The sequence below is a fragment of the Gallinula chloropus genome (assembly GCF_964237585.1).
Source record: "Gallinula chloropus genome assembly, chromosome: 16".
In the NCBI taxonomy this organism is placed as follows: domain Eukaryota; kingdom Metazoa; phylum Chordata; class Aves; order Gruiformes; family Rallidae; genus Gallinula; species Gallinula chloropus.
In genome coordinates this window covers 6,745,700-6,761,469 of record NC_140101.1, presented here as the reverse complement: position 1 = coordinate 6,761,469, position 15,770 = coordinate 6,745,700, and positions in this window count along the sequence as shown.

Sequence of the window (15,770 nt, the reverse complement as noted above, 5' to 3'; positions counted from 1 at the left end):
CCAGGGAAAGGCAGGATCAGAGCAAAAGCTTCAAACTCATTGTTTATTGTCAAAAAGTCGTTGTTCTAAGAGCATTGTCTTGTGTTCTACCTGTTATCACAACCCCGTGCCCCTGGCAGCCTGCATTCCCACCCTGAGATCTGCTCCCCGGAGGAGGATGCTGGTGCACAGTGCTGGGTCCAGCCTGGCCACGCTGCCTCATCCCATTGACTGATCCTAGGATGGAGTCCAACACCCTTCACCCCTCTAAGAAAGTGTCAAATGCTCCTCAGGGTAAAGAGGTGAAGGTTAGGGTTTAGCACATGGAATTACATCATTCTGATGGTATTTTACTTAAATAAAAATTAATTATTAAAAATAATCCAGAATGTATATAGGGAGGCTTAAAAAACTGATAAAACCTTTGGTTTAATATTTGATGAAGCTTCTGCTATTAAGTATCAAAAGCCAGTAATTCATGAAGATTTATGCTAAACAAAACTGTTAAACAAAGGGTGATTTATTGAGAAGAGACCTTAACAAACCAGGCAGGCGCTTCATCTTTAAAATACTGCTGTTGCATCCAGTGTTGAATTGTGCAATCTTTATATTTAAAGGGAAATCAATATCATTGATTAAACAAAATAAAAGCCGCTCCATAAGAAACTATTACTAAATCTGGCTGTTGGAAAAACACATTGTTTTTAAATCAAACTGATGAAAATCAGCGTGAGTGTCTTATCGCTGGACATGAGGACTAAAATGCACAAAGAGAAGCAGGGAATTACACATTTTAACAAGAAAACATATGCCACGAGTTCAAAAAAGCTCCTTACATCATTGCTTCTGCTTCATGCAAACAGCTCTCTGTGGTTTGCTGGGGGCTTTTATTAAAGTGTAGCATTCTAATGGATTTTTTTTTCCCCCCTCTTCCAGAAGATGCGTACAGCAGTCAACCAAATTAGTGTCAAAATCCTAACAGCAATGAAATAGCCAGCTTAGTACGAGTCTTGAAGGCACAGCCCTCAGATTTAGCTCTTCATAGTGTGGTCGTGGGTTTCCTTTCAGCGATACTTACACCAAGCACCTTTTCTCTTGGTAGGAAATGTAGCGCTGCCAGGATCGCTGACAGAGCTAAAGGGCTATTTGTCAGTTTTAGTAGTGCCATTCCAGCCCAGCACCGAATTTCTGCTTTAATAGTTTTATCAGTCTTACAGAAGCTGACATTAGATAATTAAACTGGCATCCAGATCACCAATGTAAATGTACAATGGTGTATTTAAAGGCACAGTGTAAAGTAAATTATGGCCTAGGCTGACATAAACCAAAATTTTGTATGCAAAGTAGTTTCTCATAAATTTGTTTAAGGAGTTTCTTCATTAAAGCAACACAGTTCCTTAAAAAAACAACCTGTCTGTCAAAGATACTTCAATTATCTTTATTTTACATTGTTTTCCTTCTAGAAATATTAGCAAAGAAGGTGCTCTGAATGCTTTTATCTGAAGCAATAAACCTCCAGGATGTTCAAGTATAATTAATTGCATTGCTTAAAAGTAAGGGCTTCTAGCAGAATATACGGGCCTTGACATTTTTGTTATGCATAAACTCTACCAGGCTTATGCCATAATTAAGCATCAGGATTATATTTTCATTACATTCTTAAAATTTTCATTAAAACTAGAATAAGGAAAACTTACAACAAAAGCTAACACTTGAATAAAAGTGATGACACATTCCACAACTGAGGAATATAAGAACAGCGATGATAATGTCATAAATACCTTCCTTCCACATTTGTCAGAAGAGCTATTAACTTGAATTTTTTTTTAAAAAGACAATAAATGCTCCAAAAAAGCAAGCCAGGGCTTTGCACTTTGCAAGGAATAATAGCAGAGCCTTCTTTTAGAACACAGTTAAATCAACACAATTTGCTTCTGAGTTATAAAGTAATTAAATGTTATTAGGCAGTGGTGGAGATGGGCTTGGTTAGGGCACTGCCAGGCAGCAGAGACCTCATCGGGTTTTTGTGGGAGACTTCACATGTTAACAAACCTCTGTCTGCATCTGGCAGAGGGGTGAGATGGCACCACGGGAACAAGCTGCAACCTAATGCCCACTGGTGTCTGTGTTGCCAGATGTTGCTGCTCCTGCTCTGCTACATAAAAGATGTGAAGATGTACAATATGATGTGGTTTATTTTTTACCCAGATCGAGAGAGGCTGTGGCTTTGAATGGGGGCTGAATCCTGAAGACCTCTGCGCAGCTGAATCCGTAGGCATTGGTGAGGACAGGAAGAAGACAGGTGGGAATTTCAGCATTTAACTGAACAAATGACTTCCACGGGACTCAGGTTTATGGATTCTCCCTGTCTGGTATTTCTCTAACACAGGCTGGAGGATTTCTAGCAACCTGGGTTTCACCAGAGGTTTTTAGAGAAACTCTCTGCAATGTTGGGCTGCTCTTAATAAAGGGGTTTAGCTGCACAACCCTGAAATGTCATTTTTCTACTTTTACTCTTCTGTTTCAACCTTTAATCTGTCTGTTTAGATCCCGACTACACGCAGGTTGTGATGTAACATCATGATTTCCATTAACAGCAGGATTTTTCCAGGTATTATTAGATCAGTATCAACTTTCCTTGTCACATGAGGTGTCTCTCTGTCTTATAGCCCTTACAACCCCTCTCAAATAAGAAAACATCTATTCCCATAAGTTGAGTCATTTGTAAACTACCTTAGCTTGGGTTACTTACTGTCCAGCACGTGGTAGCAGCTATGGCTCTGAACTCCGACACGTACCGATGTGGTTACCCACATTTAGCTTTGGCTGTTGAAGACACTGGGCGATGAGCTGATGAGGACAGGGAAATAATCTGGATTCCTAATTGTAGCCAATTTTCCATAAGCCCTTTCCTGTCCTGTACAGCACACTCTTTGCCTTGTCCCACTCTTCACCCCAGCTCCTTCCTTCAGCGTGCAGCTCTTAGCAGATAGGCTGAAGATTATCACAGCAATCTGCTGTTTATTTAAGACTGACTTGTCTGCGCACACACAGCACGTTCAGAAAACCTTGGCAGACGGCAGTGAGTAGAACTTTATGAAAGCAGTCAGCAGGATGCAAGGGGGATGCTGAGCTCATCAGTGACTTGATATATCTTTGTTAGTGACTTGATATATCTTTGTTAACAATCATGACTAATTTTATTCTGGTGTTTCCTTTGTGTTGGAGAATGACGAATTATCAACCAAGTCCCTCCAAGTGTGACTTTTCTAAGCTGTGTCCCCACACCAAATGCCTCCATTATCCAAAAAAGGACAAGGCGAACAACATTATCACCACGTAAGGAAAGCAAGTGCCAATCTCACCAGACAGAAACACCCCATTAGAAGATATGTCTCTATATCCTTGTTTTCAAGTCTGTTAATTTGACTTCTGTTGTATAGATCTCTGCATTCCTTCTCATTAAGAAAAAGTATTAGCTGTGATGGTGAAATGTCATCAAATCTAGGGTTGGAAAAAGTAAATCCAGGTCAGTGCCAGGTTAGGAATAGGCTGAGTGTATATAGGTTTCAGATCCAAATTCAATAGAACATATCTCACGCTCTTGCTGAGAAATTGCAGACCCAGTAGAGGCTTTTACCAAAATCTCCTGAGAGCAAGTAAGGCGATTTTAGCCATGTCAAATGGAAAGCAGAAATAAGCCGAGCTGGCCCTGTTCACAGATCAGCAAGTTCAACTCATGAGAACCAGCCTCTGTATTTGCAACTACATCTTGTGTTTAAGAGGGTTGAGCTGCTATCATGAGCACACTAGCTGTGGGTCTGGAAAGGAGCTGAATACCTGAACCAGGTTATAAGTACTTTGAGCTCTGACCCTCACTTAGTGTATTAATATTTTTATGTGGCTTACAGGTGTTTCAGTAGCCTACAGAACCGTATTAATGAGCACGGAGCTGAGAAAAACTTTGCTGAAATGCAACCTTAAATTCTGTAACGGTTTTGTAAAACAGTAGCTGGGAAGAAAGCTGGGAGCAAAGAAATGTCCCTGTGCTGTCTGGTTCCTGTCTCTCTGTGACCAATTCCAAAATTCCCCAACTTCAAAGAGGAAAAAAGAAACCCCAATGTTGATGTACTGCTTTTTGCATTGCCTTTAACCACGTTACTCAGTGCTTAAGGGGCAGACATTGTTTTACTACAACTCTTACAGATGTGGAGATTCGAATTTAGAGTCTGGACATACCTTAAGATGACTTAATCCTGTTTTCATTTCAGGTCCTTAGTTCCAGTTTGCACTTAGCAAGGATATCCAGCCTCCTCCCATCAAAAACTCGTGTTGCAGGAGAATTAAATGCAGCCATATGACCAACGCTGAACACCAGCTGGAATTGTTTCTGAAGTACTGTTTTAACTACCTCTCAACCAGTGCGATGTTCAAGGCCAGTGACCTGGCAGCTCAGGTAAATTCATCTTGCTTACAGAAGAATTCTTAGCATGGTAGCCATTCTCATTACAGCTTCACCCAGGCTTACATTTATATGTCTAAAGGGGGACTCCTTATCGCTTGGTAAAAAAAAATAAGCATCTAGAAACCATGCTGCATAAATACATAAATAATCCAGTTCCAAACCATTTCAAAGATAAACGCCAAATGCTTGCCTCAATCTGTGTAGACAACATCAGACAGAATGCCAAAGGGAATTTGTGTATTCCCAATGCCAGGATGAATTTTGAGAAAGCATCGTTAATGCATTAAGGGATAGTATATTTTGTAACCCATTCCATGCTGCTAATTCTGCATTGACAATAACCTTGGTTATTTGGGAGAATAAAAATGTGTGAAATGCTTAGAGATGATAAAACAAGGACAGATTTCCAAAACCTATGTAGTGTCTCAGATGTATCATATCTAGCCTGTCTCTATACAAAATACAGGACTAGGTTGTAGACTCACCCTTGCAGAGCCTCCAGTCCCAGATGTACATGACCACGCTCTGCTTCATCACCTGGATCATGATCCATCCACAAATGATATTAAAATCCCATCTTGGTGAATTCACATGTCAGATTCAGCTGATCAAGCAGACTTTGTGCTCCTTTGTCTCTGGATGTTTTCCCCATGCTTCTCTGTGATGGAAATGCTTTCTTTTTCCCCCAAGCCATGACCCTGCTCAGCTCTCGGCTGCATTTTGGCACCTATGGGACTGCGTAACTCCTAATGTAAGTTGAGCTTTCCCTTCTTTACACCAAGCTTTGTGAAGACAATCAGTTAAAACAGTTATAATTACTGGAGACAAAGGAGTTGGTTAGAGCTAGGGGCAGATTTTGGGAAACTGAATTCCATTTCTGATAGTGGCTCCCTGGGTGATCTGAGACAAACCAAGCGCATAAATTGTCTATGACTCAGTTTCCCTGTCTTCACAGCTGCAATAAGGGTCTCTCTGCTGTGTTATACTATTTTGAGATAAGAGAGGTTCCACAGATGGAGAAAGAAGTATAAAATGTCGTATTATTACCATGAGTCATTCAAAGAATAGGAAGACTCTTTTGTAAAACTTCTCCACCTTTTTACAATAATACGAAGGAAGAAATAATAGTAAATTCCACTTGTAGGAAATCTTTCTGAATCTTTGCTTTCACCCTTTCTTTTTTTCTTTGAACAAAATAATTTGGCTTTTAGAAATCGTTAGGGGTCCATTGCATAATGCTTTGTCAGAGTATGCTTTCTTGTCACAGAGAAAAGCAGGGTGACAGCTGTCAGCTGGAGCTCTCTGCTTACCCAGGCCAATGGATCCTGTTGCTGTAGGAACATGCACCAGGATCAAACCCAGCTCTTAGACCACCTAGAAATTGGTCTTTTCATGACCACCCAAAGTGATTTAGGAACATCCCAGGAAAAGTCACTGGGCTTGGTACCTCTGAGACCAAGTGATCTGGAAAAAAATTCTCACAGCAGTCTTCTTGAAAACTGGAAGAGGGATTGAATGGCCTCAAGATAAAGCAAAGAGAAGTTCTGTGGGGCACATCTTCCACTGGGTGGGCAGTGAGGAGTAGTCCCAAGTGAGGGAGGGGATCACCAGAGCTGGCTGAAGGACTGTGGCTCTGGAGAGTGGATGCTCTGGTGTTCTCAAGAAACACCACCCTGTGCCATGAGCTTTGGGTGACTTGACACTGTCTTCAGTCCCACGAAAGGGCAGGAAACCACTGCAAGTCCCATCCTGGCATTGTGCCTCTTCCCAGCCAAAGTGGGGCTGGGAGGTGGGTGGCTGTGGCCCAGCAGCTAGTACAACATCTGCTCCCATTGCCCCACCCGGGGAACAGGGGGTGATTAAAAAGTTTCTTATCTTGTCATGTCCCTTCCTTTGCTAGAAGACAGTGGATTTTTTATGAATACTGATGTGAGTCATCTTGACTTTGTCCTCCTCTGAAGGCAGAGCCCACCCACACTATTACAGTTCAGCAACAGGTTTCAGAAAGAGGGGAGGGGCTTTCATCTCTGAGCAGTGTCCCTCCTTTAGCAGAGCAAGAGAAATCTGGTTGGCTTATTGCACATCAAATTACTTCTCACAGAACCGCCTGTCCTTGCAAAGTCTTTTCTGTGGGCACAACGAAGAATTAAGCAGGTGCATAACTTCAGACACGGGAGCGGGTGTATCAGAATCCCTGAAATCACTTCAGCTTTTGGCTTTATACTAGTGCTTAACTGTCTGCTGGATCTCCTCCTGCTACCATGTGTAGCATTATGTAAAGCCTATTCAAGATCTGACTAACAATTATATATAGCTGTGGGATCTTTTTTAGAGTCTTTATTTTTCAGTACCAGAAAGATTACGACTCTCAAGCATTTCTGCAGCAGACTGGTTTGCCTTGCACTGCTCAAAAGGCATAAATGGTGCCTATGCTTTCCAAGTTAATTTAAGTTGGATTCAGTATGCCATCAGTTTAAATCTCACTCCAAAATTGAATCAATCTTTATTCAGCTTGAAAATGTGTTAAATTGTTCAGATATTCTAAAAGTCTTCTTCCTTAAGGCTTCTGAGTGAAATTCTACATTTATTAAATAAAGCAGCCAGGATTTACTACACCAGTAGTGGTAAGCACTTTTTACTTTCCTCAAGATAGATTAGAGTTGACTGTATACTTTTTTTGCTACAACTGCACAAGTTTACAAGTCACAATTGAATTACCAAACTGAGGAAAAGAAAGATTATTCCTCTGGGTGCAGTGCAGGTTGCAGACTTGTTTTCTTTTAAAGAAGGGTTTAAAGAATTAGCAATAAATGTTATCAACTGCAGCTAGAAAATGATGCTGACTTATTACTTTGTGGGGACCCTAAGGGGCATCATGAAAACCAAATTCCTTAGCTGAGCTTTCAGGAAGAAAACGAGGGGGGGGAAATTCTAACAATGCCTTTTCAACACCTTAAACTCAGATTTACTATAGAGAAAAAGACCAAGCTCACAGGCATCCTGAGCTCGCCCCTGCAGTCACACGACTCTACAGTGCTTAAACGGTTACTGATTTATTTATTACTTAAACAATATTTCCCCACTGCCACTGACAATGTATGAGATGAAAGCCTTTCCATTGATGTTCATCCATACCAGGGGAAGGCAGTCGGCTTTCTCGCCTTCGGTGGAAACCTGCAGCAAAGCATCTGCTCTAATAGCTGAGAGGAGCACCAAGGAAGGCTCTGACTGTATTTCATGCCATGCTGGGGTCAACGCTCTGCTGATCTGGACGGACATCACTCCTGTGAAGATTTTCCCCCTGTTACCTACCACCAAATAACCTCATAGCTTTGAGGGTGTATTTGAGGTCTGGAAGAGACAAATTCAGGGCAAAGCAAAAATTTTCACCTGACTCCTTTCATATATCAGGTGGGTGGCCCTAACTTCTGGCAATATCACGGTGTTCTGAGAGACAGAGGTGTTTCTTAAAAGGCTCTTTGAATGTTATATTTCAAGTTTTGCAGGTTCTGTTGCACATCAGGGTGTGTTTTTTTTTTTCCTGTGTCTAAAGGAAAACAATATTGTGAGCCATCAATTTTTTTCCTCCATAAAAATGTACTTGCTACAATTTGTCCAGCTCCACTGAGCAGTCTTTCATCTTGAAACCCTTAGACTCTATGTGCTCAGTAAAATTTCTCATCTCAGGGTGAGTTTTTGACAAATCATCAGAGTTTAGAAATGTTCACAATTGTTATCTTGTATGCCATCATTACTGGAAACCCCGTTTAAGACAGCTCTATGTCCTAGCCAGGATTGACACTGACAAGAACACAAAAAAAGCCCTCACAGCCTTTTCCACCAAATGTATGTGCATAATATTCAATAAATTGGGGCCTTGGATTTCAGTCTGCAAGCCAGAATTTTAAACTCGACGTATTTTCTGTTTCTAACATTGTTATTCAATCAAAGTTATATACCCTCAGCTGTCTCTCAGCGACCTGAAGTGAAATATCTTCCATACTCATTCAGTTAGGTAATTCCTGTACAAAAAAGTCCATGACAGCTGAGACCTGCCTGGTGAATCACTGTTTACAGCAGAGGAAACCTAGACTAGATTACTTAACCTATATTGAATTCCAGGCAACTAAGAGAGACAGAGTTAGTTACCTTCTTCAGAAGACTGCTATTTTTGTAGGAACCCAAATCATAGAACCATCAACTGGGTTGGGATGGAAGGGACCTCGGAACCCATCTAGTTCCATCCTCCTACCCTGGGCAGCAACACCCTCTGCTAGCCCAGGTTGCCCGAAGCCCCATCCAACCTGCCCTTGAACCCTGCCAGTGGTTTAAAAAGTCTACAAAAATTAAGACACGTTATGGCAATGCAGAATTAATTTATTTTATACAGCAGTGATGTTCCTTAATATTTCTGTGGTTTGGGTATTCGTTCTTCAGGTGTTTTCATTATGTGGATCACAGTTTTGCTTTCTAGAAATGAACAAAAAATGAAAAAACAAAAAAAAATAAAAGCATGGTTTGTGAAATCTTTGTGCAGACCTCTCAGCAGATTAATATGCCTTAGGAAGGAAATTCATTTAATGAAAATAAAGCTCATGGGAAAATGTTTCCTTTTTGGGCATTCATTCTTCAGGTGTTTTCATTATGTGGATCACAGTTTTGCTTTCTAGAAATGAACAAAAAATGAAAAAAATGAAAAAAATCATAAAAAATAAAAGCATGGTTGGTGAAATCTTTGTGCAGACTTCTCACCAGACAGATTAATATGCTTTATGAAATAAATTAATTGAATGAAAAAAAGCTCATGGGAAAATGTTTCCTTTTATTTTTCATTCTTCAGGTGTTTTCATTATGTGGATCACAGTTTTGCTTTCTAGAAATGAACAAAAAATGAAAAAAATGAATAAAAAATAATAAAAATAAAAGCATGGTTTGTGAAATCTTTGTGCAGACCTCTCAACAGACTGTTTAATATGCTTTAGGAAATAAATTAATTGAATGAAAATAAAGCTCATGGGAAAATGTTTCCTTTTTGTTGAAAACATAAGAGAGATTTGGTAACGAAGTCATCAAAAACATCTGAATGAATGCCCAAAATTGAATAAATTTTATCCAAATTAAATCCTGGTGATTAAAAATCATTTTCAAGCAGTCTAAATGTTTCATTTCCAAATATTTATTTCAACAGTTCAAATGTTTTCTTTCAGGTTTAATTCTTTCCCTGTTCTATTTGAACCACTGTAATCTCACAAATAAAAAGTGAGTTTACAATTAAATAGAAAAGGGGTTTTGAACCAAAACAATTCTCTCCTTTTATTTGGGAGGGAAAAAAAATCCTTTCTTCTAACGCATCTGCTCTGTGCAAACAGTAATTGAATTCAAATGGCATTTCCATGCCCAAAAGGGAGTTTCTTCAAGTGAAATTTTGCAACCTGCTGTAGGTTGGAGCATTGCAGGTCAGGCCTGACAGGGTGCAGAGGCTCAGCAGGAGCTGTATCGAGCCCAGTTGTTCCAGGAAGATGCTCCAACACCAGTACTAACCTTGCTCCTGTGGAAATGCCTCTCACTAGCAGGAGCTGCACCACCACTGCCAGCTGAGGCTGCCCACTGGCTGTTCCTGCTACCGCTCAGTGGGAATAGCTGGAATAACTTTGTATAAAGCTTCTGAGCTGTTTTGCAGGTATGTGGGATAGATGCCAGAATCAATTTAGCTCCTTTATGTTTAGTTGTGTGGCAGAGCACAGATGCATCTTTATTTTTATTTGCTTTGCTACTTAATTGCATGCCTTCAACTTAAGAGAAATTTAGCCTTGCTATGTACTTAGAAGAAATTTCTCTTAAATTTATTTTCAGACAGTGCTAAAGACTGCCTTTGTCTGGGAATCCCATATGTTCACTGTAAATAGACCTTTGTTTGCAAAGAAAGGGATAAAATAAAACCCCCAAACATTGATTTTTAAATTGAGTAAAACTCCAGGATGGCAAACAGCATGCCTGCTTGCTGTAACACTGCTCTAAGGCTTCCACAGAGGCCCCAGCGCTTGGGTCAATACAGACCCTCCATCCCCAGGCATGTCTTGTCCCTCACGCAGAGCGTTGGCCACCCTGCCATGGAGATCCGCCTCCTTTCAGCATTAGGACCCCACAATGAGGTCAGGGTAAGGTTTTCCCCTATGTCAGCAGTAACTCAGACATATCTGTGCTCTCAGCTTGTTCTGGAGCGTGCCGATGTTCACACACACACCTGCCCTTCGCACCACAACGCCCTGGGGACCACAGACCTGCTTCATAGGAGTAAATTCAGGCACACGTGTGGGTACAGAGATAACGCTGGTTTATTTGCCAACCTCCAGTGCTCTGTGCTACACTTCTACATCTCTTTTTCCTCCAGCAGGATTAAAAACCATCAGATTACAATATGGTGGCCTCAGCAGGACGGGTTATATCATGCACTGTGGAAAAGTATTACGTGAATACGCAGACCATCTTTAGGGAATGCACAGAACCAGACAATAGGTCAAAGATGTATTTAGGTTAAGTCAAGTTTGTTATTTTTACCTCCTCTCCTGCTTGTTGGTTCCCCCCGATATGAGATACCTTATGAGAAAAAAAACCAAAAAACCCCAAGAAAACAAACCTTCCCCATCCCTCTTCAGACATTAACTTTTCTTACATCATTGCTGGTCACAGGGGTTTTTTTCAGCTAAGCTGAACCACAAGGCAGAAGAAAAAAATGGGGAGAAAAGGAAAAGAATTTGTTAAAAATGATGCAACTGGCTTTTTCCCTTCCCCCAAACTGCAAAGATTAAAATAGTGATTGCTTCCATCAAACGCCTTAGATCACAGCTTTCACTAAACAGACTATTCAAGCCACATTTCCATTATTCTCATCATCACTTATATAATGGTGACTGATTTTATCATTATTCTTTGTACCCATTCCCCTTAGTGCTCTAGGATAGGAAAAGGTGTCTGACCACCCCCCCTCATTCCCAACCAGCAACAGATAAATAACTTCAGCTCAGTCTCTCAGACAGTGCCTTTTCTCAAAGGAGCTTTTTCTGTCCAGACAGCAATAGTAGAAAAAATATGTTGTTGTGGCATGTGCCAGCCAATAAATTCTGTCACTGGGGATCTTCATTTACTTACATCGAGTCATCTGGTTAACATTGGCTTCACAAAGACAAAGAGTTTGAATATTATAAAGAGCTCTTAGAATATGAAGGGCAACTCTAATGAATTGCTAAGGTAAAACATGCTGCTACCAACTCAGAAACCCTTACAAAAGGAGGAGAACATATATCTGCTTCTCTGCTTCAGCCCGTATTTCATGTTAATGGCTTGGCTTCCTTGTGATTATGACATACTGCTTTTTGCATTTATCTTCTCTAGCCTAAAACCTGCTTTAAAAAATAATACTATACGTGCTGCAGCTGTGTTCCTGGGGGGGGAGGGGTGTGCCAAAAAAAAAATCCCACCAAAAAAAGCCAGAGTTGATTGCTAATTGTATCTTAAGTCATCTAAAACTGTCCTGCTTCGCTGCATTCATCTTCCTAGAAATAGACACCTAAATCACACGGAAGAGGAAGTACAGCAAGATGCCATCCACTCAAAAAACAGCCTTTGTTTTAAAGAAAAAGTCTTACATCAGTAAAAGGAACAATCCAGCAAACCAAACAGGACCGAGCACCAATAACAGGTAAGACAGCACTGGTGGTTTCCATCCCTGTCTCTTATTTTCTCAGTAGTATCACCAACATTTCGCTATTTATTCTGCCTTGGCTCAGCAATTAATTCTCAGAAAATGTTCAGATGCTACTAGAAAAGGACATAACACAACCCAAAAGTTTCTTTAAAAAAGGAGAACTGTGACATTTTCCTTCTCTGTGCTTCAAAGTTAGCACTTCCTTCTCATGCAGAGACAAAAACTGCTCATGGGATTTCCAAAGCCACCTCCATACCCTTCCCAAAGCCTCTCCTGCTACACAGGCTCTTTTAAACAGGATAAGACTCCATAGTCTTTTGGGATACGCAGCCTAAACTCTCCATGGCAAATCAGACTCCACAGAACCAAGGAGCTTTCTGCACAGAATGAATCCAGGACCCAGCCCCACCAAAAACATTCACATCACCCCAGAAGGACATTAGGCTGCTTCTTTTTTTTTCTTAGTTTTATAGTATAATATGAATAAAATATAACTATGAACAAATATAGATTAGATGGTCAAAATACTGATCTCCTTTTAAAGAGGCAAGTGATAATAACAATATACAAGTTATTCTCAGAAAGCAGCTGCTTTTTAACCTCTACCATGTGCAGTCAGAAAGTTTTCTCGCACATTCAGCCTTCCCTGTGAGCTCCAAAGCTGACTGCAAAGTGGCTGTGAGCTGAAGGACGTTGGTATAGATCCTCGGCATGTCCTGTAGCAGGGATATGCACAGAGTGGGAAATTCTCTGCTCCTAAAAATCAATAAGACCAGCGTCATCGAATTCAGCAGGCTCAGAAATTCAGCTCTAACCTTTACAGAGCAGCTCAATGGAGTTTAAAGTTCTCTAAGAGGAAAAAGTCAAGCCTCTAATCATAAATACCTTGTGAAACCTGAAGTGTCTCCTAGGCTGTGGGTTCTGAAGAAGAAAACTACTGTGGCAGTAGGAATGAGGAAAGAGAGAGAAGATGAACAGTCGGTCCCAGTCCCCACGCCGGCTAGGCTAGCTGATCTGCTTGGAACAGCTCTGCCAGGAGAGACTCCACCAACAGCAGTGGAGGGGCACATCCAATGAAGAGCTCAAGAGCTGGAAAGGCGCTAAAGCTGTGGGATAAAAACATGTATTTCATTCTTATTACCGTATCTAAATGTGAGCTAAGAGAAGGGGTGTGCATTGCCCATCTCCAGAGGCTGCTCCAAGCGGAGTCGGTGCTTAGCATTGGGAGGAGGTAACACAAGCTGCTCTACAGGGACCTTGTGTAGACTTTTTTTCCCTTTAACTAGGAAAATAATTAATTAGTAATTCTAATATTTAGAGACTGAGAAGAATAATTTAGGACACTCCCATCAGAACACATCTCCTTAATTTAATAACTTCCTAGGCTCTCTAGTTAAAGTTTAAATAACTGTTAATGACTCTGAGGCAATCAGAAATGTTTTGCCAAGGGGAAATCAACCGTGTATGAATATAGTTCAGTATTACTGCTGAGGGCAGATTTAAAGATCGTATGTTTACACACTAAAGAAGTTAAGATACATTTGGTCATTCTGAAAAGTATACTGACACCTTTAATGCCATTCTTCTGTGTAGGAACGGTATTTCCTTTACATATGTAACAATGGGCAAGGTAAGCTTCACATTTTTATCAATTTTATACAAAATACTCATGTTCCTCTCCGAAATAAACCCTTAGGACAAACACCCTCTTTGTAATATCATGCATATTATGTGCTGCAATCCCAGGGGTTTTTACATATACACATATATACACAGACACACATGTATTTTTGGGGTACAGCGGGGAGGTACATTTTCGTTAGTCATAATGGAAAGGGGTTTTTTATTATTGTTATTTTTCAGGGATGTAAATCCTTTGCCTTCTCACTGTGTCCTTCTGCTTCCTCCTAAACCACAGTGAAACAATACTGTGTCAAACAAATTACCTCCTTGTTTGACTTATCCCAGAGGGGTGCAAACACACCCACCTATCTCCCTGAAATTCAGCCAAAAATCCCCTATACTGGGTCCAGAAAAATAAGGAATTTGGGCATAGTTCTGTGCTGCTGATTCACTGACATTGTTATCGGGAGCATCAACCAGCTGTGCATTAGGCTTTAAATCAGCAAAATATCCATTTACAGGGGTTAGGGCAATATGGAACGCTGCACTTCACTAACAAGGGAAGGAATTGGCACTAGATTAGCTAAAACTGCAAATCCAAGCCCAAGCTGGCTTTTAGGTCCTGACTGCCGGGTATTCTTCTATCCCAAACATTTCTTAAGTGTTTTAGTTGAGAATTATATCCCTTGTGGTATTGCAAGGCACAAACATCCATTGAATTCAGTGTACATTTTGGGCGGGAGGGATGGAGGTTTCATTAGTTGTTCACGTGAAAATCGTTCTTAATTGATAGTCAATTTGATTGCCCTGCAGTTTAATGCTGATGGCAAAGCCTAAAGCACAGGTCTCGCCCCAAATCCTTTGGAATCAATGTGATTCTTAATGCGAACTTCAGTGAAGCCAGGATTTCTGCCTAAATGCTTTTTTTTAAATAAAATGCATAGGTTATTTCTAGGCCATTCTGATCAGCTCCAGGATCCTGCCAGACTAAAGTACACCGGTTTGCCTGCCTCCCAGGACCGTTCCTGTGAATCCCAAAAGCTTACACTTCGCATATAATAATTATATCCAATAAAAAAATAGCATGAAGTGACTTCCAAAATCCAAAGGTCAAAAAATTCAGCTAACATATATTCATCTTTATTATGTAGCAACGATGTAATAAATAAGTTGAGGAATTTGTATGACCTGTACAAAAAGCCAAAAAGATATTGCACCAGGTTAGGTACCGGCTATTTGGATTTCATATTCATTAAACACGTGCTCTAAAATTATGTGCAGTTGTGGAGTTAAGGCAAAACCAGATGATACCTATAACACAAGAGGTGGTTTGAAAAACAGACGTAATTACAAACAAGGGGATCTCATCTCCAGCTAATAAAGTGGTTGTGTCTAAGGAAGGAATCCCTTAGGTTTTTAGTAAAGCAGTTATTATCAATCACGTTAATTAAACTTGAAGAACAAGCATGAGGTTTCCTGCAGGGTGAAGCTCTTTTGCAAAGTTGTGCCTGAATGATCACCTTTAACCCTGGCAAGGATATTTTTCTTGATGGTTATAACCTGCTCTTCTTTTTCAAAAACAGCACGTGGAAAAGAGGAATACCTTACATATCCACCTAAAACACACCCATAACCTCTCAGCTTTAAGGAAGCCAGACTTGTGACCGGTGACAGAATATGTGGGTGAACCATCCAACACACAACACGCAGAGGAGAATTAAAGTCAACCACTTATCAATAATAATAATTACCTTTCTCAAGACAATGGAATAGGTCATGTCACTTAAGTCCCAATGACAAAAACATGTATGAGCAATATATCAATATACAGTTCTTTGGCAGCAACACACTAACTCTTGATTGAAGTCTGAACTCAAACTCTCCTAAATTATAGACCCAGTTGCCAGTCTTTTTATATTTAAAGAAAATCCACTTCTCCCATGAATCCAGTAAGTCCAGTAAATGAAATCTGAATAAATCTTGCAGGCATCTTTAGAC